The sequence below is a fragment of the Zootoca vivipara genome, chromosome 7 (assembly GCF_965207765.1).
Source record: "Zootoca vivipara chromosome 7, rZooViv2.hap1.1, whole genome shotgun sequence".
Classification (NCBI taxonomy): Eukaryota; Metazoa; Chordata; class Lepidosauria; order Squamata; family Lacertidae; genus Zootoca; species Zootoca vivipara.
Window position 1 is genome coordinate 41,124,032 of NC_142590.1, and position 27,761 is coordinate 41,151,792.

Consider the following 27,761-nt stretch of genomic DNA (forward strand, 5'->3'; position numbering starts at 1 on the left):
ACATATGCAGGCCATGCCACATCAACTAGTGGATTTTAGCAGTAAAGCCTAAAAGGTTTAAAATACTGTACAAACATGTATTTTTAAAACAACCTACGATGGGAAAAATCCCCTGAACTGTTCAACAAGGAGTGAGCATGCTCAGTAGGCAAAGAACACTGAATCAGTTGGAAAAGAAAAAGGGGGAATGGCGTCAGCTGGCAGTCTGGTTGGCAGTGGCTGGTGAGGAGGAGAATATTGCTACAGCAACCTCAGAGACTTCAAAACACTGGCTGGAGAGGCTGGCTGGCTAGAGAAGCTATCTGACAGGAACACATAGTTAAGGAGTATGTTGGTTGTAAGGATAAGAGGAGAAGGTCAGTGGTATCTCTTGACTCTTCCTCTGTTGCCTCTCTTCCTATTTTCTTCCTCCTCTTTTTCATCCTCCAAGAGAAAAAGTATTTTGAGAGCAAAAGAGAATGATTACTGTAGTCTACATTATACTGTATGAGGGTCAGACTCTGAGTGGTTTACAGCACCCCATGCAGTGTTGTCCAGAGGTACTAAACCCATGTTGCCGGTTGGAGGCTGGGCTGAACCTGATAGAATAGCTTCCCACAATTCTGCAGTGCACCATGTTGCAGGTTGGACTAAGAAAATAGTATGCTACAATCCTGCTTTGTAGTTCAGTTTTAGCCCTGTTGTGGGTGGAGAGAGGGGAGGGGGGAGGGAGAGACTCCACTGTTGATATTGCTGGTCACAAGTGGTGCTGTGTCTGGCCAGGGGTGTATGAAGGGTGTGTGTGTGTGTGTGTGTGTGTGTGTGTGTGTGTGTGTGTGAGAGAGAGAGAGAGAGAGAGAGAGAGAGAGAGAGAGAGAGAGAGAGAGAGATGGAAAAGTTGGTTCCACAAGTGTTTCTTTTTACTTTTTTCTCCTGCCAGCAAATGGTTAAAGAACGGCAGCCTCTGATTGGCTGTGGTTCCAGGAGGGAGAGATTAAAAGGAGAGGCTTTGGAGGGAGATAGAGTTAGTTGGGGAGTTTAAGGTGGTTGAGTTGAGGTGGCTGAGGAGGGAGGTTGGAGAGGTTGGGAGTTAGGGAGATAGGATAGGAGTCAGGTTGGAATACAGAATGTTAAGGAGGGAGAGTTGGTTCCGGAGAAAACATCCACTCCGAGTGTACAGTCAAGTACTGAGTGTAGTGTCCTGCAGGAGTAAGAGGACCGGATCTTGCTGGGAGACTGAGGGTGAGACAGAAAAAGTAGGAGCTGAAAAAAATCAGTCTACTTAGGCCTCAAACTAGTCTGGAGGGGAGAGACTTCTGAGGAAAGAATAGACTCCCAAAACCCAGTGAAGGAAGGGTTGTGTGGTGAGCCCTAAAGACTATTACTGAAAGTATGGTACCTCAGGAGCTGGATTTGTTAAAGGGGTGGGTAGTGAAGGAAAGTACCGCATTGGAAAGGAACCAAACTATAAAGCTGAAACCTCTGAAAACGAATTGAAGTGAACTAGCATATTACAGTGGTACCTCGAGTTACAAACGCCTCAGGTTACAAACGCCTCAGGTTACAAACTCTGCTAACCTGGGAGAGTTACCTCGAGTTGAGAACTTTGCCCCAGGATGAGAACGGAAATTGTGTGCTGGCGGCACAGCGGCAGCAAGAGGCCCCATTAGCGAAAGCATGCCTCTAGTTAAGAACAGTTTCAGGTTAAGAACGGACCTCCAGAATGAAGTTCGTAACTACAGGTACCACTGTATTATTGAAGTAACCCAAGTTTCTCCACTTGTATTTTTACTACTTTGTTTTAAAAATAAATATTTATTCTTTATTTAAAGAACATCCGCTTGAGACTCCAACTTATTGGTTATCCCCCTCACAAAGATCCCTCACAGGATACTCTGGGATAGTTAGGTTTTGTTTTTAAGCCTTCGGGTAAAAGGTTGTTCAGTGAGGTGGGGGCAATATATTTAAGTGAAAGTGGGCACATTGGTGTGAGCGGTAACTGAAGTGCTAAGCCCGCCGCAGGGGGTGATCCGCCATCGGTACCATCCTGGGGGTGTGTGTGACAAGATCGCCTACTGCCTTCCCCCTTCCTGTAGAGTGGCCGAGGGCACGTGGCACCCATAGGGGGTGCCACTCAAGCGCCGTCTGTATGGGCACCGCGCGTGCCCCACCCCTTGGCGCCCTGCCCCGAGTGCCAGAGAGGCTTCCTCCGCCACCTTGTCTGGCTTCTGTTCCCAGTCAAAAAATTTCCCATATCCTTTGTGTTGCAGTAAAGGCCAATCTAATTAAACTGGTCCCTCAGACCACACACTACAAATTGAGGACTCAGTTGTATGCACCACTGACCTATGTTTAAACTGGTTGTACCTTAAATGTCCAAAAACAAATGGTAATTAAACTTTGCACATAAAGTGAGACCCGAGTTAGAGCATCCTGGCTTTGATGTCAATGTTTGCTTTTTCAGCTTTTTATCACTGGTTCAAGTGGCACATGTACACCAGGGATATACTGCAGTGAAAGTGGAAAGAATGCAGTTGTTTTCATTTAAACTCTCTATTCCTATTCTTTGGGGTTTTTGTGTGTGCAATGTATCTTCTTTTTTAATGTCTCTGAGGCATTCATTTGTGACAGCCACAGAAGCATGTACCCCCATACCCACAAGTGCAGGTAAATCTGCTGTAGTGATATATTTTAATTACAGATGGCGAATCAGAAGTAATTAATGTTTTTTGTTCAAAGGATAGTGCAGAAATTCAAAATATCATGCGATTTTAGGCTTTTGGAGTGCAGAGTTTGTGACATGTTGCTATGCAAGATAACACTATACCCTTGGTGTTAGATAAATTAATACAAAGAAAATGAACTTAATGGGGCTGGAAAGGGGGGGAAATGTGTGCCCCTCCCCTGTATATCACACAGATGGAATGATCATCCTGGGATTGTGATGGGGGACAGTAATTGCATTTTAATTACAATGCTGATGGCTTGTGCTTCCTACCAGATGGAAGGCCCTTCTAAAATAGCAACACAATAGCAACCCTCTGCTTATTTTCTCCTCTGATGCTGGCTAACATATACTGACACAGGACAAAAGCTATTATGTTATTATTTGATGAGAGAGACTGTCAAACTTCTAATACATTTCGTTTTGAAGCAAATATATTCTCAGCATAGATATTAAAAGGGCATTTATTCAATTTTCAGATTTTTTCTCTCTAAGAATTATGTATTGCTTTTATTAGCAGCATCCCAATTTAATTACACTAGTTCCAGGTTGGTAATTTTTTTTAGATGGCAAGATTGATGATGGGGACTGCCTTTTTGAATGGAAAAGTAGTTTAATGATTCCAGTATACTGAGCAAGGTGATTATACTGGCTCAGAATTTTAACAAATGCCAAGTTTACTCATATAGCTGTTGTTTTGGGTGGTTTCATGATGCCATTTAGTTTATGTTTTTTTCATAATAAATGTGTATTTATTTCCTACATTCCACATGTCTTTGTTTAACTAATTATTTGTATGTAGGAATGCACACTTTTTGAAGAGCCATGGTAAAGTAAGAGTGGCCTTTAGAAAAAGCATTATATTTCATTTAAGTCTCCAAACTGAAAAGTGGGAGTAATAATAACCCGGTTATCACAGATCATGTGAGGTTAAAAAAAGGTAGGGATTATGATTATTTGTCCTTTTTGGTAAGCTTTATTATCTACGTCTTCCTTCTGGGAACCTGTTATTTAGTCCAAAGTAGCCTTTCGTCACAGTCTCTTTACTTCTGAATTGCCTGTTCCTTAATTTCCCTAAGTTTCAGTTCTCTTTTCATTCAGGTGTGTGAGGTTTTAATCCTAGCAAACAACTTTTCTTAAGTAAAGCTAGACTAGTTTTGTTCCCTGAACATTGATCCAAGTGGGAGAAATTTGGATGCCACCACAACGGCTTTGCCAGTTGGTGCCAGAAGCTTCACAGCTGCAAATGCAATATCATAGAGATTTGGAGGTGGCAAGAAGAAGATATTTCACATGAAAGTTTGGTGTCCTAAAATAAGGCTTAGTACAATGTGGAAAGTAAGATATGATGTGGATTTATGTGTCTGCAAGCAAACTACTGTATGTGTGCATAACTGCGGATACTCTGGCGAAATTACCACCCAGTTCTTAGGAACAATGTCCAGGTGGACATACAACTTTTCCAACCATGCCACTACTGCACAACCTGCTTAGACGTCCTGGCATTGTGCTCTGTGCTTAGCTGTCTCAGCTACAGCAATGATTTTGTGCTTTCTGGATTCCATCAGGAGTGATAAAATCATGGCCTACCTAAATTTCTATATTATATACAAATTTGTTAGCTACGAACAGAAGAATATTGATTTTCCAGGAATGACCTTTCAGTCAAAATAAATTATAGTAGCAAGTACATTTATTTGCTTGTATACTTATTAGATTTGTATGTGGTTCAATAGTGTGATTCACACTAAGTAATATTATTGACATGAAAACAACACTTGTAGATTGAAACAAAAAAGCTAGCTTTTCAGTATTAGGATGGTACTTGACAGAAAGGTAAGAGTTAAGATTATTAAAGCAAATTAATGGGACACATGATTCACTGAACATTTCTCTAATCATTCATGTTCAAATAGTTGAAATGTTGAAAGATAGTCTGTTTATTTCATTGAATATTGAATATCTTGTTTGTGTAGAAAACCATTTATATCTTGATTCACTATGCATTGAAGAAAAATGTTTTAGGATTTATTGATTATTTTAAAAAGCACCAGCAAATTTCTAGGTAAATTTAGAGTATTGACTTTTCACAATAAAAATGCCAATTGCCCAATTAAAATAGAACTCATCCCTTTTGCAGTTTGTGCAGTTGAAGAAGGCATGAGTAGAATGAGTAGAATGCATATAAACTAAACATCACTATCTATATGCTCCTGAGGTTAACACAAACAGCCTTTCCCAGACAACTTATATATGTTAATGAATTTATTCAAGTAAAAACCGATGATAAAAAGAACAGATGACTCAATTGTTAAGAAAGCTTTTGGTTTTTTAAATTAAGTGTGCACAACATATGGCACAGACTTGCATGGTGGCCCACCAAGTGCTGGATAACCCTTGCCTGTGCCTGTGTCATAGTGTGGGTTGTCAGCACCCAGGGCAAGGCAAGTATTGTGCCCCTTCTGCGGCAACTCCCCCAACACCCAAACACAACCCTCACACATCCTTACACAGGCTTCCTCAAACTCTGCCCTCCAGATGTTTTGAGACTACAATTCCCATCATCCCTGACCACTGGTCCTGCTAGCTAGGAATCATGGGAGTTGTAGGCCAAAAACATCTGGAAGGCCGAGTTTGAGGAAGCCTGCTTACATATTGGGGTGGGGGGGGAGCCAGGCTCCCTTAAGGCTGCACACAAAGTTCTGGAGTTGTGGTGCTTCTCTGGCAAAAGTGCTGAAGGGCTTTTTCTAGCCACATTGCTGGGGGATGGCTGAAGGGTGGGGGGAGAGGAGGGGTTGGGGTGAGCAGCAGCCTGCCTCCACAAGAGGGTGAGAGAAGAGAAGAGGAAGTTAAAAAGGGGGAGTTTCCTTCTGTGCCACCTTATATGCCATGCGGGCGTCACCGCACAGCTTCATTTCTGCGGCAGAAGCAGGTCCCCGTGGCTAGGGTGGGGCAGAGGGGAAGGGAGAGAAGGAGGGTGTTGAGTGGCTTCTCTCTCCCCTCAACTCCTGCCCAGTCCATTAACTCCTCCCTCCAAAGGGAGTGAGGGAGCAACGGCTCCTACACCCCGCACCCCTTCAGCTAACTGAATGGGTGCCACAGCCTCTTCCATCTCTTAGGAATGGCAGTTTTGAGTGAGAGAAGCATAGCTTTAGCTCTCACCAGTCACTGCCACCGCCACCGGCTATTATCTCCCCCGCTCTCCTCCCCACTTTTATATAAGCATAAGGCAAGGAGAACAGAACGAAAGATGGGGAAACAAAATGAATTGGCTGCGGTGAGCGAGGGCACAACTCTCCATCATGAGCCCCTTCTTGCTCTGTTTCACCCCTGTTACAATCCTTCCTGCCTACCGCTCCCCAGTTTTGTTCTGTCCCCTATCTTTCTGAGCCTAACTGGCAGCTGCTTCCATTATAGTAGAACCTGCAGACCCTTGCTTAGAAGCACAAACCCAGGTCTAGGTCCCAGCCTTACTGCCCTGCCATTTGGGCTGATGGAGCCAGTGCTCTGCAGAACTGGCTGTGGGTGCTGCTGAGAAAATTTCTGAGGTGCAGCTGCAGTTTAGTGGCTTTGAGGGCTCAGGTGAGCGAGGAGCAGAAATTTTGCACCCCTAAGAATTATGCAACCACATCTGTGCCCCTCCCATGCTCTGCATGGAATGAGCAGTCTGCATAGAACAGAGCAAATACTAATGCCTTGCACACAATCATACTTATTGATATTAACAAAAAATAGTTCCTGGTTATCAAATTACCTGAAATTTTAGGTAATTGTGTTTGCTAATTGCTATTGGGGGATTCTTAGAGGCAGTAAATCAGAGGTGGATAACCTTTGTTCTATGAAATCAATCAAGGGCTGGAATCAATGCCAGAGTTGTTGATCAGCAAAGCTACTCTCCTCCCCCCTCTTCATTTTCTTTTTTTTATAATAAAGTTTTATTAATTTTCCAATATTATCCAATATTACCACAGTTTTGCCAATTATACAGATTCCAATTAATATCAAAATAATTCCAATTATTTCCAAATTTATACAATTTAATCAAATTGGTTTCCTGTGCTCCTTGATCAATGTTTTTGTCCAGTTCTTATATTGCTGCAGCACATTTTTTTATTAATATCTAATTACCTTTCAGTTGGTATATTAATCATTAAGATAACAGCTGCATTTTAAGTGATTACTATTTGTGCTGATACCTCATCTAACTTTCAATAGGATTTCAAATGAGGTGCTCTAATTACCGTATTTTCCTTTTCTCTGCGTGTGTCAGTCTGAAAATGTCCAATTATCAAGTCCTTGGCCTTTGTTTGCTGTCCCATTCTTGAAATTCCTCCAGTTGATGTTGTCTCTCAGCTTAGGGCCGAGAGGTGGGGCTATAATCCTGGAGAATTCTCAAAATATCTCATTAGCTCCCTCCCATCATGCTCTCATCTTGCTTGGTGTTTCCGGACAACAACATATGTCATCAGTCCACTCTTTCTCACTACTCCTTCAACATCTAGAAATTTCCACAGCCCAAGAAAGTGGGATCCAGCTTCCAATGCATGGGATATTGGAGTACTTTCATTTTAATTAACCACCAATTATCAGGAGAACCTCTGCTTCTTAATGGTGATGTGCTTTTACACCCAGTGCCTTCCTGATCTCCACATTCAGTGCCGGGTACTGAGACGGACTGCAAGTGAAGCCTGTTCCTCCTTTCCCTGGGAGGAATTTCCAAGAATGATTTACCCTCTATTATTCTTGTTTTTCTCTGCCTTTGATCCCTGCAATGCCGTGGGGGCTGCCTCCACTAAGGCAGATAGGAACTGAAACCCTCATCTCCCACATTCTTCAACCCTCATTGCTCTGTGAGGTATTTTTTGCCTTCCCTCTTTCTACAGGTTCCTTAACATTCCTCTGCATTGTCAAGATCATGGCCACTGGTCCCATCACCTCCTGCCAAATAGAAGGGGAAGAAATGGAGGCAGTGAGAGATTTTACTTTCTTGGGCTCCTTGATCACTGCAGATGGTGACAGCAGTCACGAAATTAAAAGACGCCTGCTTCTTGGGAGAAAAGCAATGACAAACCTAGACAGCATCTTAAAAAGCAGAGACATCACCTTGCCTACAAAGGTCCATATAGTTAAAGCTATGGTTTTCCCAGTAGTGATGTATGGAAGTGAGAGCTAGACCATAAAGAAGGCTGATCGCCGAAGAATTGATGCTTTTGAATTATGGTGCTGGAGGAGACTCTTGAGAGTCCCATGGACTGCAAGAAGATCAAACCTATCCATTCTTAAGGAAATCAGCCCTGAGTGCTCACTGGAAGGACAGATCGTGAAGCTGAGGCTCCAATACTTTGGCCACCTCATGAGAAGAGAAGACTCCCTGGAAAAGACCCTGATCTTGGGAAAGATTGAGGGCACTAGGAGAAGGGGATGACAGAGGACGAGATGGTTGGACAGTGTTCTCGAAGCTACGAACATGAGTTTGACCAGACTGCGGGAGGCAGTGGAAGACAGGAGTGCCTGGAATGCTCTGGTCCACGAAGAGTCGGACACGACTAAACAACAACAACAAAGTTGTGAATGTTAATTCATTATCTTTCTTTTCAAACTGTACATTGTAAGGAATGTTTGGAGAAGTTTCCATAGTACAATGAAAATAAATATTTTAAGGAGAAGGGAATTTTTTCCATTATTAGCATAATTTTTTTTTTTATGTAGCCCCTGATAACCTGAATCATCAGCAATAGTTTATTTAGGCTATAATTCTGTATTATGCTTTGTTAAGAGTACACTCTTTACACAGGTTTTTTTAGACTGTAGTATATGTGCACACATATGGACAAGCAGGTATGTTTAACAGTTTACTGAATTGAAAAAAAACTGTGATTCAGACATCAATGATTACATAAAGCTGTGAAAAGACTAGAGGACAATGTAAGCAGAATAATATTCTTGGTAGGCTTGTATTTCCAAGCAGACATATAACATATTTGGAATTTTGACTTCCTGGGGATTTAAAAAGGCCTTTATTTTATTTTATTTTCTAGTCACGTTTCTTACACTATGGAACCAAGTCTACCTTGTGCTTCTGAGCAGGCAGGGGAAGCAATCTCAAAGGCTTGCATTCACCATTAACTCTCATAGCCATTGCAGATATTAAATGTAGAAAATTCAGATTTTCCTTTATTAGGATATAGCTACACTTCTTCATTGGTGAAATTACGTAAAAAATTCCTATACTTTTTTAAAGAACAGATTTCCATCTCTTGAGTAAGTTTTTAAAATACCCCGCTTCTGTGCATTGCTTAACACCACATAATAATGGCTTTCTTTCTTTGTTGAGTATAATTTGTTTCTTCCATACTTTATGAAATCTTGAGACAAATAGGAAAATGATGGGAAACAGTAAAGATACACTTGCAGTAAACTGATGTGTATTGTGACACCTAAAATATTTTGTTTTACAGTAGGTTGGATTTTTTTATTGTAAATAACATTAATATAATAAATTTGAAAGGGTATAAATCTAAAGAATAAGCAAATAGTAAAATACATCTAAGGGAATGGGGAAATGGATACATTTATATTGACTAGAGATATCTGATATCCTAAAATGATTTTAATTGGGCTGTCTGCACTACGTCATGTGCCACATAACACCCATTTCGCATTTGGCAGCACCTACACTTTGGAACTCCCTTCCTATTGATATCCAGCAGGTGCTTTCACTGTACTTTTTGGTACCGGCTAAAAACATTATTGTATAGAAGACAAGCCTACCCAGATGCTTAGTATTTTCAATCAAGCGATGTATAATTTTTATGAAATAAATAAATAATATAAAGTTATGCTGAGTTCACTGATGCCATGAGCTACAGAAATAAAGCATGTAAAAAAATTCAAATTGGCACACTATCATATGCATTCTTGACAAAATTGCACCTTCTTCACAGTACCACTGCCTTTAGCCATGCCTTTTCTTTTTGAATCTCTCTCTATATATCTGCATTTAAACACTTTAAATGGTTGGCATCCTTTCTCTAAGAATAATCTCCTCCCAGGTTTAATGGAAAGGCCCTATTACCTCCATCTGCTGGCAACAGTATGATTATATTTCATTCACAGCCTTTCCTAGAGCCTTGTAGCTTTCACAACCTGCTATAAACTCTCCAACACTGAGCCTCAGAGATTCTTGTCCTGAATGTCCCTAAAGACAAATTTGTAGCACCCAAATCGCTAAACCTATGAAAGACAGGCCCTCTGTCTTCCATATACGGCAAACAATCCCATGGAACATAAACAATTATTTAGAGTAAATTCTCCTTACCCTGTACAAGCCACTCCAAGGAGCACAATGCTTCCTCAAAACTGAACAGACTAACTTTTCTCTGCTGGCCTTTCAGTTTAGAAAATAAAAAATCCTCCAGTTGTGAACAAAAGAAGAGTATCGTCCTACCTGTAGACCCTATCTCCCACTGTCTTTCTTTTTCACCCAAGTCTGTTTAACACAGCTTTTAATATTCAAACAGGACAGTGACACCACCAGAAAAATGTTCATCTGTCCAGATACTTCCTGGCCAGAATAATCTGAAGTATATTTGCATTCTACATTTGTCACAGAATTGTTTACATTCAGTTATAAATTTCTGTTGCTAGCTATTTCAGCTAGGAGGAACCCAGATTGTTGAAAAGATGCCATTTTGTGTTTGCCTGGCTGTGAACTAGAGCAGTCATAATTTTAGTTGTAAAAAGGACAAATTGGTGCTAAAAAGCATTGAGAGATAATAAACATTAGCTCTACAATTCTGTGTTGCTGTCATATTCTTAGAAATTGGTTATAGTTTGAAAATGCAGAACAAACTGATATGAATAAATAGTAGATACTAATCATTCATATACATGATGCATCTCATATTGCAGATACATTTTAAATATTCGGCTCTTTCATTCTGTGAGCAGAGTGGGTGGGAAGAAAGACAAAGTTTGTGTTGCTTCAAGTAGATTTCATAAAATGTCACATTTCAAATATATCAAACTGAAAAATATGTCACCAGTGGAAATAGAGGTAGCTGATTCTAAAGAGCTCCTTATAAATCATAGGACTGGAAAGAATCAACAGCAATCTGTTCTAGATAAAGGTATACCAAAAATGGCTCCCAGTTTTGCAGTCTATTCCTCACACAACATGGGTGGTGGTGGCATTTTTTCCACATAGACTTTTGTATGGAAGGAAAATAGGAAGGGGAGACTTTAATATCAGTTCATACACAGATGGCTTAGCACTATTTATGCATGGTGCCAATACCTCATGTGGAAGCTTATTCATATATAGCATGAGGAACATGGCGAAGCACACCCCTGCACCCACAGCCAAACTGAGCAGGATTGCATTGTTCACTTACCAGCTGGTGAATGGAGGGTTCAGTCCTGCAGGGTTCTGCTTCACCAATGCATGTGAGGAGCAAACTAGTGAAGCAGCTCCCTACAATAAGCTGTTGAGCAGAGTGTTCAGTCCTGCTCAGTTTGACGGTGTGTGCAGTTCCCCTGCCAGAAAAGCCCTCTTGTAAACAGTTTCATGCTGTTCTTTCTGCAGACTCCATGTGTCTCTGTTCCTTCCTGCATTGCCCTGCCTGGTTGCTTGATCAGGGGCAATCTGGTGAGGTACCCAAATAATATTTACATTGAAAAATTAAGTACCTTCATTATGTATTGGTGCAATAAATGGCAAGAACATGTAGAACTATATACACTTTTAAGAATACTGAAAACAAAAGAGGACAACAAATCTGTATTATGAAAATACCATAAATATATCTTTTGAAAACAATATTAATTGTAGCACATAATTGATCACATCACCTGATTAATCTGTGGCGTGTGTTTGCATTACCAGCACTGCTGGAAACTTTGACACAAATATAGATGAACAAATTGGGATGCTAAAAGAAGAAAACAAATGAGTAATTTTAGATCAAAACTGATGCATTTGAGAAAGAGAACAAACAGACAGAACAAATATTCTGCAAAAATGAATTGATCTCTCCAATATCACCACTAGGATGGAAGCCAGCAATAACATTGATTTGTTTAATCTGGTCAGTCCCCTGTTATTCAGGATGAACTAGTTTTATTTCAGTGCATATAGTTATTATTATTTCATGAGTTGTTCGTAATGTTTCAGACTGTGCAGAGACCATGGAATCAAGAACAATAGCTATGATTATGACCGTTAAGCTTTTCCTTTTTATTATATCCTTTTTCATTTTATTATTGTACTTTGACAGAGTTCCATTTCAGTGATCTCACCTGTAACAATGGACTTTCTTCACTGGGTTTCAAAATACGGAGAAAGATCATGGGTGAAAAATTACTGTGGCAAAGCTGTAGTAGTGGCTTGTAAAATAGTAAAAAAAATTGCCAGTGGTTCACAGTCCAGATGTTTTGATTGTAACAAGGTTATGCACATGAATTCATCAATTGTAAAGTTTGTTAAATTCTCATTAAATTGTGGCATACTTTTCTGTCAAGGCTGATACAAAAAAATCCTATTATATGCCTAGTTATATAAATAAAAAATACAAATAAAACTGGTGTAATCACTATATAATAAAGGAGGGGGAAGAAGGAAGTTATGAGGCAAGGCCCAGCAGCTCTGCATGGATTCATGTGTCTTGCCTTCCTCATTCTCCACTCGTGAGCCTTTGAGAGGTGAAAGGCATGCTTTCACTCAATTTTCATGCCTCTCTGTGAAAAACTTGATATTCAATAAGTGCTACAGTAGGGACTGATCATTGCTCTCTTTGCACATGTACAATCCAATAAATGGAATCCCCCAGGCAAGCGCTCAAGGAGTAACATTTACAGGTAAGTGGAATCCTGCTTATTACATTACAAGGAAGAGTATTTTATCTGTCTGTTTGGACAGTTTGAGTTCCATAAATAAAAGGGGCCTGCTTCACAAAAAGAATGCATTTTTATTGCATTCTAAATGCCAGATCCAAAGTTCATTTTTGTTTGCAAATCTTGATTCTAGGCATATTGTTCCTTGTGTAATATACTGTGATGAGAGCCATATGCCTGTTCAGCACAGATGCAGAGGTAGACCAAAATGTTTTTTTAAGAGACATAAACGCTATAACAACTTACAACTTACAACTTACAAACCAATTCTTAAGACATTTAGTCAAAAAGAAACTCCATTGCGTTCACTCTCTCTGTATATTTCACATTTCTGCAACTATTTTAGATGAACTATTTTCATCTGGCAATACCTGTATTCAGAACACCTTCTTCACATTCATTAATGGCATAAATGGGAAGTAAAATACACATTTTTGCCCTGCTTTACATGTTAATAGTGTGTCATCACATAATTCTTGCAATAGGAATACAGAGATGGGATGGCTTGAACTTTCAGCTAACATTAAAACATGTTTATATTTCCAGTTATCATACATTGTGCAAATTCAGCAGAATATTTTTTTAGCTACCAAGTCAATAGGCAGTCTAATAGTAATAGTAATAATAACAACAACAACAGCTACAATAGCTGCAATAAGTGTCACATTTTGGTTAGTGTGTCTTCATTTATTTTAGATTAGCATTTTACCTTTCAGTTTGCAATTCTGTATGTTTACTTGAGTATAAGTACCACTGAAATAAGTGGAATTACTTTTGAGTAAATGAGGATCAGGCTACATGCATGTGAATGTAATTCCCATTCTATCAAAAATGTTCTGTATTAGTTTTTAAGAAAATAATTATTATTTTTATGAGAGCTCCCACAGATAATCTGCTCTCGTCTGTGCTTTGCTGTAGAAGCATTAGATATTTGTTAGGAGAACAACAGAGAGCCACATAAGGCTGCATGTATGTTGCAGAAGGTAGAATGTTTGTTCATTTGTTAAACAAAGCAATGCCTTTCCTGCCAGATGAACTATAATGCGCACTCCCAGATTATTATTTTTAAAAATTACTTTTCTAGCATTTGTAAATCTAGTATATGAAACAAAATGTATCCTCCCTATTTGCTTTGCAACAAACTAGCTTGTACCAGCCTTTGAGTGTTTTTGCCATTAAGTGAAGTTTACTATACAGTATAGCTAAAGACTGCAGAAAGCTGAAAACAAGCACTTTTGCATTTCCCCCCTAGAGGCAGCAAATTGTTTCTGACATGGGGCTGTCGAGTGATTAGTCAAAGAATCTGGCTGCAGCTGTATCAGGGATGTTCTCCTGTCTTGTTGACACTTTGTGTTGCCTCAGGCTGGAGATTCTTTGCAGCTTTTCCATCATCTCCCACACTTCATTTAGGGAGGAAGCACTCAATTATTTCTGCTTTGTGCTTAGCATCTCCAGTCTCCATGTCTATTAACTCCTGGTGACAGCAGGAGCAATTCTAAGCAGTGACTGCATGGTTAGTTGCTGCAAAAGGAGTTGAAAATGTATTTTGCACTGCCATGTGAAAACAACTTAAGAACAACATACCCTCTTGGCTTTTGCTCATTAGACATATACTTTCTCTGGGATATACAGGTGAAACTCGGAAAATTAGAATACATAGCTGCCAAGTTATCCCTTTTTTAAGGGATTTTCCCTTATGCTGAATAGGCTTCCTCGCGTGAAAAGGGAAAACTTGGCAGCTATGTTAGAATATTGTCGAAAAGTGCATTTGTTTCAGTAATGCAACTGAAAAGGTGAAACCAATATATGAGATAGATGCATGACATGCAAAGCAAGATATGTCAGGCCTTTATTTGTTGTAATTGTAATTATTTGTCATTAGGCGGGTCAATTATAAATGGAATGTAATTAATGAAATGTAATAGCGATGTTTATTTTTGTTTATTTTTGTATTATTGTAACTACGGTATTTGTTTTATTACTGTGCAATTTCCAAAAGAAAGCATTTGTAAAAAATTAAAAGAAAAATAAAATATGAAAAGTTGCATTACTGAAATAAATGCACTTTTCGACGATATTCTAATTTTCCGAGTTTCACCTGTACTACCACTGAGGCTAACTTCATAATAAGGAAATACTATTGCCACTGAAACTTAATTTTCATCGTTTTTGTTAAATTCTATTCCAATCAAACCAATTTAAGTTAACTCGTTTCAACACATTTCACATGAAATTTCATAGAACTGGTAAGGATTTTGAAGGTCAACTAGTGCAATGTCCTGCTTGATGCAGGACCTGCAATACAATGTGCAACTGTATACACAGTTGTGCAAATGTCCACCCAGCTCTGGAAAAAGGATTGCCCACCATATCCTGGAACTGTTTGCATATTAGTTGACTTGGCTTGGCAAGGAATGGGAGATTCTGATTCAAATTCCTGGTCATCTAACGGAGTAATTTTGGAAATGTCAGTATCTCTTTTTAATACCACATATATAGCAATGGGAATAACTAGATAAATTTGTGGGGCGTAGACTGTAACAAGTGGAGACCTATGAAATTGGCTGGAAGTCTGTAAGGCTGAAGAAAGACAGCTCTTATATTTATACTTCCTAAATATTGGGCACCATGTCCTTCAGACAGTTCTAATGAGAGGATTTGGAGCGGAAATAATCAATCTGGTTTAATCTGAAAACATATTTCGAACCCCGCCTTTCTGCGGTTACTTATGCTATATCTTTTACCAGTTCAAGCCTATATTCTAATTTTCCTTTTATATTCCCTTTAATTTATTTATACTGCACTTTTAATGTCAATCCTGCTAATGATTTGTTTACAATAATTCTTTAAATAGTCCATGTTTTCCCCCCATTCTATATTAAACCATCTTTCTTCTTGATTTCTTTTTCTTCCAGTAAGTTTCACCATTTCTGCGTACTCTATCAGTTTTAGTTGCTAGTGCTTAGTTATAACTGCTTCTTCTTTCTATTTCTGGACAGATATCAATTGGGGAGCAGTAGTAGCATACATAAACAATGTTTTCCTAATAGAAAACCTTCTGTTTTATTAACAAAAGTTATCTTCAACATTTTATCCAACTCATAAATCATTTCCCATAATGCTTTTGTTACCCTACTACATGGCCACCACATATGGAAAAAGGTATCCTTCTCTTTACATTTCCAGCAGGTATCTGATTCTGACTTAAACCTAATTTAGTAGGTGTCAGATACCGTCTATAGAACATTTTCATATAGTTTTCTTTTATCGCATAACATGCTGTCAATTTCAAATCCACATTCCGCAATCGTTCCCACACAGCCATTTCAGTATTACTGTATGTCCTATTGCCCAGTGTGTCATTGATGATTTCACCTGTTCGTCTTTTGTTTGCCAGTCCAATAACATCTTACACATTTTAAGCATTACTTTTTGATTATTCTCTAGCAGGTCTCTGTCTAGCTGAGAGATTGATTCCTAAAGCCATTCTTTTTAAACAAATTAAATAGCTTATTAAACTGATAACATAGTAAACAACTTGTTACTGTTTCTGCTACCTCCTCAAACCTCTTTAATCTCACACTCCACCCCTGTTAACAAATCTCTATATGTTGCCCAATCACCTCTCATATTTCTTTTTTTCAACGATATTGTTTCTATGAGTTAAATCCATAATGGTATTCTCCTTTCCAATAAGTTTTTGTATTTATCCCACACTATCCAGGTGGCGCTGTGGTTAAACCACTGAGCCTAGGGCTTGCTGATCAGAAGGTCGGCGGTTCGAATCCCTGTGACGGGGTGAGCTCCCGTTGCTTGGTCCCAGCTCCTGCCAACCTAGCAGTTCGAAAGCATGTAAAAATGCAAGTAGATAAATAGGAACTGCTACAGCGGGAAGGTAAACGGCGTTTCCATGTGCTGCTCTGGTTTGCCAGAAGCGGCTTTGTCATGCTGGCCACATGACCTGGAAGCTATACGCCGGCTCCCTTGGCCAATAATGTGAGATGAGCGCACAACCCCAGAGTCGGTCACGACTGGACCTAATGGTCAGGGGTCCCTTTACCTTTTTTTATATTCCCACCTCATGATTTGTGCGCTCATGATTTATGAAACCTTTATGCATTCCAGTTTTCCCATACCACAGATATGTATGCCAGCCAAATTTGTTATTGTGTCCCCTAGATGTAAGGCCTGTGTATTTTTCAATGTTAACCACTCATTTAACCAGCAATGATGCTGCCTCATAGTATAATCTTTAATCTGGCAGGGAGAATCCACCTCTTTCTTTAACATCTATTAAAATTTTATATTTTATCCTTGGCTTCTTCCCCTGCCAGATAAACCTAGAAATGTCCTTTCGCCACTCTTTGAAGCGCCCTACATTGCCGTTCACCGGAGCTGTTGGGAATAAGAAAAGCATCTTTGGTAATACATTTTTATGACTGACATCCTTCCCATTGATGAAAGTTTCATCCTTCCCCATATTTCAAGATTTTTCTTAATTTCTCTTAATTTCTCTACAAGTTGTCTTGAAATAAGTTAATATTTCTTGCTGTTAACCATATTCCTAGGTATTTAACCTTTTTCTCTACCATTAGTTCAGTACTTATCTGTAAATCATTCTTTACATTAGCTTTCTCATTTTTCACCAACATTTTAGTTTAACTCTTTTTTATTCTGAAACCTGCTACTTCTCCAAATTTCTTAATATCTTCCAGTGCCTTTGGGATAGAGTCCAATGGTTCCTCTGCAGATTGCATCATGTAATCTGCAAGAGCCTTCAGCAAGCTTAGGTGCAAAGTAGCTGCCTGTCATCCCCCCCCCCCCCCGATCTCTTGGTGCAGCCTCTTCCAACTAGTGTGCATGTAGTTCTGGCTCCAACAGCCTCAGGCACACTTATCCTGTGGTGACATCACACCCCCTGTTACCCTGGCATCCGCCTCCTCCACGCCGTGATCCTGTTTGGCTTATGGCTCCCATTATCAAACCAAGACATCATAAGCCTTTCCGAGCCATCACCTGGATGAACTTATGAGGAAGCTGGTTGGCGTTATTTCCAGCCCTTGCTAAATTCATGAATTTAAGAGTTCAAATTATGGCCCTTCACTGAATGTAGAGATTATGGGGGGGGGGTCTGCCCCCAACTCATAACCAGTGCTATTTTTCTAGAAAAATGAACACCTCCCTTGTTCTCTTATAATAGCAATGGCACCCATCTGAGAGGTGCCGGAACTGAGTTCCAGTGAGTTCTGGCTGAAAAAAAGCCCTGCTTATAGCAATATAATATGCATGTGCTGTAAGTGTGGTTCGTGAAAGGATGCACTGAAAGCAGGAAAATTATATGGATCACTGACAGAAGGAACCACAATATCCAACCTGGTTTATTTAAAATTTAGGCAACATTTCTGCTGTTGAAATAAAAACAGTGGTTCTGTTGTGGATAACCAGAAAGTGCTTCTTCACCCCAAAGGTCTTTATGAACTTTAATGTGCTTTGACAATGTTGCTGGCTTTAAAGCACTACCTACTATCCTGTCAAAGGAAAAGGAGGAGTTCACATATGAGTATCTTCCAGAACAAAGCACTATATTCCTCATGCTTTGGATCAGTTAAATTTTCTTACACCTTTTCTTTGTATAAATAAAACATTTCAGATGTTCAATTAAGATAAGTACCCTTGATTTAAAACCTCAGCCAGTTATGTGCTATAATTATTCAGAGCACTGTGTGTGATATTTCTCACAGTTACTTTCCTTTTGTGCTCCAAGTGAAATTACTGGTAATTTCTGGTTTCCCATTTATTAACAGGACAAAAGCATGGCTTTGCAAAGCTGCCTTATAAAGAGACTAATGCTTTTACTTATTAACAACCACCTCCTGTTGAGTCCTCTGTTTGAGAATTGGAAAAAAGCACAAGACTTGTATATCATTCATGTGATAAGCAGCACAAATGGGAAACGGTAGTATTTTGGTAGCCCATTCTGCATTAAATCTGAGCAATTCACAAATAGTGCATTTGCATAAAGATTGACTGATATTTTACTTTTTAAAAAAAGGAAACATAATTTGCCACATGAGGCTTTATTGATACAATTTCTTGCACTGGAACTAAAAACCAGTAGAGGTTATTGCTGTCTCTAAAGTGTTGCAGAAATACACATTATGATTTCAAGATATACATTTATGTAATAAAAGAGAGTGATATTGCTGGCCCCATGAAGTCCAAATCACCTGGATAGCCATTACAATGATTGTTTGGATTAAATGTGCTGCCTTTTATCTGGGGTAGGGTAGGAAGAGAATTGCTGGATATCCAGCTCCCATAACCAGCAAGGAAAATTTAATTTAAAGTGCGGTAGCAGGGTATTGCATCATACCATATACAAAGCAAACAAATAATAATAATAATAATAATAATAATAATAATAATAATAATAATAATATATGTGTGTGTGGGGGGGTATGTACTTAATAGAAGAGTTTGAAATCAGAGAACTTGTAGATACACAAATAAGATTTTTATTTCCTCTCATATCCTGCCTTTTGGCTCAGGGAGGCCCTCAAGGTGGTATTCAGATGTAAAGTAGTGTCATGTCTAATACAAGCAACACCAATAATTCACTGTCCACTGTTCCCTTGTTAGTAAATTGTTCCCAACTGTCAAGTACATGCTGTGCTAATTAAATGAAGTATCTTCTTTCTTTCTTTTTGCATTTCATGCAAATTCTCAAGTTTACCTCACTTAGAAGGCAGGAGCATCTTGCCAAAAAATATAGTTTGAAATGCCACCATTTAGAACAGTGTTTAAGCTCTAGCCTTGCAGTGGGATAATTAACTTGATCACCGATGTTACAGAAACTCATGCCTATGTTATTGTGTTCTGTAATGGCACTCAGGTCCATGCCTACACCCTTTTGTGGAGGTCTAGTGGAGTCTTCCTATTTTTAATCATATGCATATTGGTCCACCTCCTGCCAACCTAGCAGTTCGAAAGCATGTCAAAGTGCAAGTAGATAAATAGGTACCGCTCCGGTGGGAAGGTAAACCGCGTTTTCCCATGCGCTGCTCTGGTTTGCCAGAAGCGGCTTAGTCATGCTGGCCACATGACCCAGAAAAACTGTCTGCAGACAAACGTCGGCTCCCTAGGCCAGTAAAGCAAGATGAGCGCCGCAACCCCAGAGGCGTTCGCGACTGAACTTAACTGTCAGGGGTCCTATATCTTTTTAAAAATCGGTCCACAGTATAAAACATCTGCAGGGAAGAAGAAGTGTGCATGCCTAAGCCTTTTCAGCAATATTCATAATAAGGGTGGTTCTGCAACACAATATTCCTCTGTACCTCCATCCCCATGTTTTATAAGGCTGCAACTGGGATAAGGTAGTCCTTTCCCTGATAGAAATGGATGGCTTGAGCTGTAGGTGCTGCCATAGGATTTGGGTTGTGATGGCCCATTCAGAATCTGAGGGCTGTCACCAGAGTCTTCAGTGCCTCTTTAGCCTTCAGACAGTAGTGTAGCAAGCGGGGTGTGTGTGTGTGTGTGTGTGAGGCTGCCACCCCAGCACGCTGTTCCCCAAAGCAGCACGGTCTGGGGCTGGTCTTCCAGCTCACCAAACTGCAAAATTTGCAGTGCTCAGAAGCGTGTTTGTTATTTTGGCTAGGTAGCTGGGTAGTTAGAACGTTTGTAGAGAACACTGGAGCATGTTAGATTAAATAATATGGAGTATGAGGAAGCTGAAGTGGACATTAGTATTGTTGACCCAGAAATAAACATTGTAACGGTGAATGAAGAGTCCCCTCCAGGAATGCTGGAATAGAGGAGGGTAGACTCCACCTGTGTAATGGCCAGAGAGGAAGCCGTGCACATCTGGACAGTGACTCAGAGGCAGAAAGAGAGGACTGTTTAGCGGGAGGTGCCGGGGGACTCAGCCAGAGTAGAGGGCAGAGAGATGAAGAGGATTGGAGGCAGTGGCTAAAAACTTTCATGTCAGCCTATCAGTTAATTAAGGACAGACTATCAGCTCCGTCAGACTGTAAATCTGGAGAGGACTGGGAGAGGAAAAAATATCCCTGAATTTCATGCTGGAGAAGATGTTTGTGCATATTTGAATCGCTTTGAAGTGGCTTGTGAAAGATACAAGGTGCCTGAAAGGGAGTACAACCAGATCCTTCACTTGCATTTGTCAGGAGAGCTTGTGGAAGTTCTGGGTGAGTTACCCCGAGAGGATGCACAGAACTATCACAAGTTTAAGCAGTTGGCGTTGCATCGATTTGCTTTAGTCAAAGACCAACTTAAGTTCAAACTTTGAAGAGCATTCCCTAAGCAAAAAGAACCTCTTACTATTACCTATAAGGCAAGGATTAGAAAGACAGTGAATTTATGGGGACATACAGCTGGTGTAACAACTCTAGCTGAATTTCATGATTTGATAGTTAGAACAATTCTGTCAATCACTCCCAGAGGAGGTGGGTGAGTTAGTCCAGGCTTGAAACCCCCATTTAGAGGAATTGGCCACTTTTACTGAGCAGATTATGGCCAAAAGGAGCAGAGAATGCAAGTCTTGTTTTAGTAAACCCACAAGTGAAAGTTATATTCCTCAAAAGGACAATCTGGGAGCTAAGCTAAAAAACTGCTTAGATGAGACCTGCTCTAGGAGCAGAGTTGGAAACTCTTTTCGGGGGGATGAAAGGTTTTTGGCCAGTTCTTCTTCAGGTCCAGTGTGTATTGCCGTCAGATCAATCATATAAAGAGAGACTGCCTTAAATTACAGCAGTGTAACTCATCAACGGAGGTGGTATAGCTCAGAGTCCTGTTAATTCCCCAGGCAGCTTCGAAAGCTAGGAAGATGACTATTGAAGAGAAGAGCCTAATAATATGGTGATGACAAAAATTACTGGACAGTCCCATATACCTGTAGAGAACTGTGCTGACTTGACATGTGCATTGCATGCAAGATAGACACAAAGTAAAGGGAAAGTAGTATGATGAGATAGCCAGATCTATGTGTTCCAGGGGTCATTCAAAGTTTTACTGTAAGGACATTTGTAAACTTGATTTAAGAGACTTTCACATGAACAAATGGGAAATTCTGGCACGTAGAAGGGACATCTGGTGTTACAGGCTCTAGGCTGGCAGACAAACGTATGATGAGAAATGAGTTCGTACAGCTCCACAAAAACTATGAGCATAAGAAGTAGAATGCTTTTGAACTTCCTAGTGAAGTTTATAAATACCATACTATAGCAGTTCCTGCACATCCAACATTAACTCTTTCAGCCACACATGGAAATATGATACAAAAACCATCCAAGGATGGTTGCCTTACATACCCGCCCCAGAGTGCCTGCATCATCTATGCAGTCTTAAAAACTGGACACTTACTGTGCAATCATATGCATGTTTATTCAAAAGCAAATACTATTTAGTTCCATGAAAATCATTCCCAATTAAGTGTGTTTAATGCTACAGGTTCCCAAGTTTCCCAAGTTTAAATTTACTTTGACCCTCATTTATGTCTATAGCTTTGTAGTGTGTACCTCCCCAATCTGTTCTCAATTAGCCTGCTTCCACCATATAGCCATCCTATTTTTACCATATACTACGACTTCTAATGTGAATTAATATGTGCTTCTATGAATCGCATATGGAGGGTAAGGCTTCCATTGGCTATTTGTCATAATGACTGTGTTCTGGCTCTATCATCGGGGCAGTATATTTCTGAATAACAGTTGCTGGGAATCATAAGTGGGGAGAGTGCAGTTGCACTTAGCTTCTGCTTGTGTGCTTCCCATAGCCATCTGATTGACAAGTACTACCACCTTATTGTATGCTTGTGAAACATGGACCACTTACAAACACCATCTTCAACTCCTTGAAAGATTACATGGTAGACTCCACTGTGGGAGCAGGGCTGGGGCAGGGGAGTGCTAGAGTTCTGTCTAGTTGCATGGGATCAGTTCCAATCTGTTACCTCCGAGGATGTGGACAGGCTGCTTGGACGAGTGAATCCAAACACTTGTCTCCTTGATCCTTGCCCATCCTCGCTTATAAAAGCTAGCCAGGAAGGGCTGGGCAATGGGATTCGCGGGTTGGTGAATGGTTCTCTCTGTGAGGGAGCCTTCTCAGACCCGCTGAAAGAGGTGGTTATTAAACCGCTTCTTAAAAAACCATCTTTAGATGCGGCCAATATGGCCAACTATCGCCCAGTCTCAAATCTTCCATTCTTGGGCCAAGGTGATTGGATCCCTTCCAGTTGGGATTCAGGCCTCATCATGGGACTGAAACTGCCTTGGTCGCACTGGTTGATGATCTCCGGTGGGCTAGGGACAAAGGTGAGAGCTGTTTCCTAGTCCTGCTGGATCTCTCAGCGGCTTTTGACACCATCAACCATAACATCCTTCTGGACCGTCTAGAGGGGTTGGGGGCTGGGGGCACTGACATACAGTGGTTCCGCTCCTTCCTCCTGGGTCGTGTCCAGAAAGTGGTGGTGGGGGATGAGTGTTCAGACCCCTGGGCTCTCACTTGTGGGGTGCCTCAGGGTTCTGTCCTGTCCCCCATGCTTTTTAACATCTACATGTAGCCACTGGGAGAGATCACCAGGGGGTGTGGGCTGGGTGTTCATCAGTCTGCGGATGATACCCAACTCTACCTCTCTTTCAAATCAGAACCAGTGAAGGCAGTGAAGGTCCTGTGTGAGTGCCTGGAGGAGGTTGGAGGATGGATGGCGGCTAACAGATTGGGGTTGAATCCTGACAAGACAGAAGTACTGTTTGTGGGGGACAGGAGGCGGGCAGGTCACTTATGGACTCACTGTTAAAACTGTGTTCATGTAAGACGATCTTACTTGGCAACGAGTGATCGCCAAAGGAGGAGGAGGATTGGCCACTGGGAAAGCAGGTTGTTGGACTTGGTGGGCCTTTGGTCTGGCACAGCACGGCTTTTTTATGTTCTTATGAAAATGTGCCATGAAAATTATGCCTTAAATATGTGATAAAATGTTTTGTTTTAAAAACTTCCTCTTTGGAGAGCACTATCTTTTTCTTAAAAGCCTAATAACTAATGAAACTGAAAACTATTGGGAGATTATTATTTTCTTGAGATTTCTGCAGAAGAATATTGTAGCTTTAATTTCTTAATATAAATGGTGCAGACTATAAATAGATGAATATTAATTAGTATTATACCACCCTAAATACTTCTATGGTATTGGAGATTTTATTAAAGGAGATATTTTTAGAGAAAAGGCAAAGTAACAAAGCTTCTTTAACAAATTATCCTTGGGAGATTGCTAGAGTTTTAATCGGTTTCTTCTACTTAAACTCATTTTCCCAGCATGATGTACACTATCTGTGGTAGCCTTTTATAAGAAATTCACACTATGATTACAGCACCAGTTATTTCAAGTGAAAACATTGTGAAATGTTACCATTGTTTGGGCAGTTGGAACTGAAATGATTGAGTGAAGGATGATCGTTATGCTGTAGGCTAATTACATGGCTAATGTCTTTGCTTTACATATCAATAGATACTTTCAGAGACAAGCAATATCTGTGGCTCCATTATCAGTCAAATACAATACACTTAAATTAGCTACCATTTAAGAACACTTAAAATAAGAGCTGGCTACTACTTAGTGATGATGTTGCACTTGACGTTTTTTTGTTTTTTGTTTGTTCTTCTTGTTGGTCTATAGATATAGCATATGGGATATGGAATAGTTTTGACATAAATAGAGGAAATACTTTAAAATATTTTGTGATTAGTTCAGTCTTTAGTTTTCTATAATAAAAATAATCATTCCTGGGTATAAGTAGATATAAAAAGGTACTGTAATATATCTTTTGTTCGGCCTTTCCTAATTGATTTTGGTATGATCTGTAATGTTTATATCCAAATACGGTATACAATGAAATATACTGGAGATGTCTCAGAGATGTTCAGTAGTTAAATTTTACTAGATATGTGCTTTTTTATTTATCCAAGTAAACTCATACTAAAGGTATGAAAAAGGTAATATTTAGAGCCTTGTCCTAGTGTACATTCAGTTCCAGTACCATTTCCTTTATGGAGCTGCACTCATGTGATGCTCTTAACAGTTGATAATTAATTTGCAAAACACAAGAATATAAATTACCCCAGTTCAATGTATCAATTCTCTGAGGAACAAACATCCAGATTATGTCAGAAGAGCAGTGATCACAGGATGCTGTTAAGACTGCAATCCTGTGCTCGCTTAAATGGGAATGTCCTATTAAACACAGTTGGGCCTACTATTGACCAGGGATGTTGTTAGGTATTCTAAAGACTCAGAATATAGGCCCACAAATTTGCATAAAATTTGCATATGCCAAAGTAAACATATAGATACAAATTTAGGCTGACTTTCGGGGAGAAAAAATATTAGTTCTTGATATCAGGGCTTACCAGGGGTCAGCAACCTTTTTCAGCTGTGGGCTGGACTATATTTTGGGGAAAAAAATATTAACAAATTCCTATGCCCCACAAATAACCCAGAGATGCATTTTAAATGAAAGCACACATTCTACTCATGTAAAAACACACTGATTCCCGGACCGTCCACAGGCTGGATTGAGAAGGCGATTGGGCCGCATTCGGCCCATGGGCCTTAGGTTGCCTACACCTGCGTGAGCTATGGGATGCCAACAGGTTTTTCTGGGCCCAATACACTGTGTGTGGAATGGGCCCACCACCCAATCTTTTGTCAATAATTTTATGTACATATTAAAAGTAAGTATCTTAAGAACAGCCTTGTCGGATCAGACCAGTGCTCTCCAAACTTTTTCCAAAGAGGGCCAGATTTGATGAAGTGAAGTCAGACCAAATATCATTTAGCATCTTATTCACAGTGGTCAGCCAGAAGTCTGAGTGGAAGAGCACTCACTGCATTTGTGATTTCCCACAACTGGTATACAGAGGCATTGTACTTTTAACAGTGGAGGTAGAACAAAGCCTAATGGCTACTAGCCATTTATAGACCTATCTGGCATGAATTAGTCTAATGCTGTTTTAAAGCCATACAAGTTGGTGGCCATCAAATCTTGTGTAAGCAAATTCCATAGTTTAGCTATGCACTGTGTGAAAAAGTACTTTCTTTTGTTTGTCTTGAATCTTCCAACATTCAATTTATTTAGGTGGTTCTAGTATTATACTACCATGCATTATTTCATAAAATATTTCTCTATGACCAGGTCTTTGGCTGATTAAACAATCTTTGGCTTTTAAAATGTGTTTGTGGGAGTGGGGTTATTGGTTTGTTTGTGAGGTCCTTTTGGTTATGTATTTTGTGTTCTCATTTTGTATTTTTATGTTGTGAACCGCCTTGTGATCTTGATATGAAGGGTGGTACAATCAATCAATCAATCAATCAATCAATCAATTCCATACATTATCATACCCCCCACCCATACCTGCCAGCCAGAATCACTTATGATACAGCTTAATTTACACAGGGGATACATTGGCATATCTGCCTGTTGTCAGTTATCCCCACAGAGTTTTCTGTTTTCAGCTGTTAATGCTGCTTTCAGCAGTTTATCCTGCTTCTAGAAGTTGTATTGTCTTCACTTTGGCAAGTACCACTTCCATAACAATAATCTGAGGCTGCTTTTTTTTAGGACTACTCCAGAAGACTGTGCTATCATGATTACAATACCTCAATTACCTTTCAGATTGCAGTGTTGGTATTCTTTATAGCAATGTGGGTTATGCTAGCTGGGTTACAAAGTTTCACAAAGAGGTCTTGTGTTATAAATGAATGAGTAAATTTCTAATTACAGAAGCAAAAAGACAATAGTTTTTTTGTCATGTTTGTTTCAATATCAGTACAGTGGTACCTTGGGTTACAGACGCTTCAGGTTACAGATTCCGCTAACCCAGAAATAGTACCTCGGGTTAAGAACTTTGCTTCAGGATGAGAACAGAAATCGTGCTCCAGCGGCGTGGCAGCAGCGGGAGGCCCCATTAGCTAAAGTGGTGCCTCAGGTTAAGAACAGTCTCAGGTTAAGAACGGACCTCTGGAATGAATTAAGTTCTTAACCTGAGATACCACTGTGCTAGCAAGAAACAGAAAGTTGTTTATGCTTCGCCTTAATGTTGCCTCTTGTTATGTCCTATCTGGGCTCTTTGTCTTGTTTATTTACTTATTCATTTTATTATATTTCATCTTTTAAAACTAAGGTCCTTAGAGCATGAATGTTCTTTTATAAGACACTGTGGGTTAAACCACAGGTCAGAAGGTTGGCGGTCCGAATCCCCGCGCGACAGGGTGAGCTCCTGTTGCTCAGTCCCAGCTCCTGCCAACCTAGCAGTTTGAAAGCACCTCAAAGTGCAAGTAGATAAATAGATAACAGCGGGAAGGTAAACAGTGTTTCCGTGTGCTGCTCTGGTTCACCAGAAGCAGCTTTGTCATGCTGGCCACATGACCTGGAAGCTGTACGCTGGCTCCCTCGGCCAACAACGCGAGATGAGCGCCGCAACCCCAGAGTCGGTCACGACTGAACCTAATGATCAGGGGTCCCTTTACCTTTAATAATATCCAAATTGCTTCTGTGAACAGTTTTCACTGTAGTAGCAGCATCAGCAGCATAAATAAATAAATAAGGCTTAGTTTTCAGGCAGACTGCTCTGAAAGATAGTATCTTGTTTTTCAAGCACATAAACACACTTAAAATACTTCACCATATGCCATCGACTATATTCTTCTAATTTTAAATGCCGCATCTTCCCTCTTTACTTGTAAAGGGTGTAGCCCCCAGAGGTTCTCAAGCAGATAAATGTTTCTCTTCACTCTGGGTAATACATTGCTGAGGTAATATCCTCAAATACCGGTATTAAAGTTTCCTCAATGTGTAACTGTTAGTTTAGCAGACTATAGAATTGCTGCAAACACACTTTTCCTCTAAGTTTTGTCCAAGTGTGGCAAAGCATTTTCTTCTTTACTTTGTAGCAAGCTTAAATAGGAAAAGATTGGGATCTTGCTGCAAACCTCTAACAGGTTATTTTTTTGTCTGATCAGTACCAAAGGGGATTCATTACTTAACTGTGAGGATTTCAACAAAATAAAAGCAATTATCCATTTAGTTTCCCCTTCACATAGGTCAAAGTTGTTGGGTTGTCTTTTAAGTCTAATTTGATTTTGTTTTTATTCATTCAG

The 27,761-nt window shown here is 39.9% G+C and overlaps 1 protein-coding gene across 5 annotated transcripts in view; it reads left to right on the forward strand.

Moving 5' to 3' along the window:
- The window catches only part of BEND5 (BEN domain containing 5), a 733,139-nt gene that overhangs the window by 55,047 nt on the left and 650,331 nt on the right, over nt 1-27,761 (forward strand). The window contains exon 1 of one of the 5 annotated variants that reach the window (XM_088674074.1): nt 291-356. The exons of the other annotated variants lie outside the window; for them this stretch is intronic. The gene's annotated coding sequence lies outside the window, so the exon portion shown is untranslated. Of the gene's footprint in view, nt 1-290; nt 357-27,761 lie in introns of those variants that run through there. 5 annotated transcript variants of the gene reach the window in all.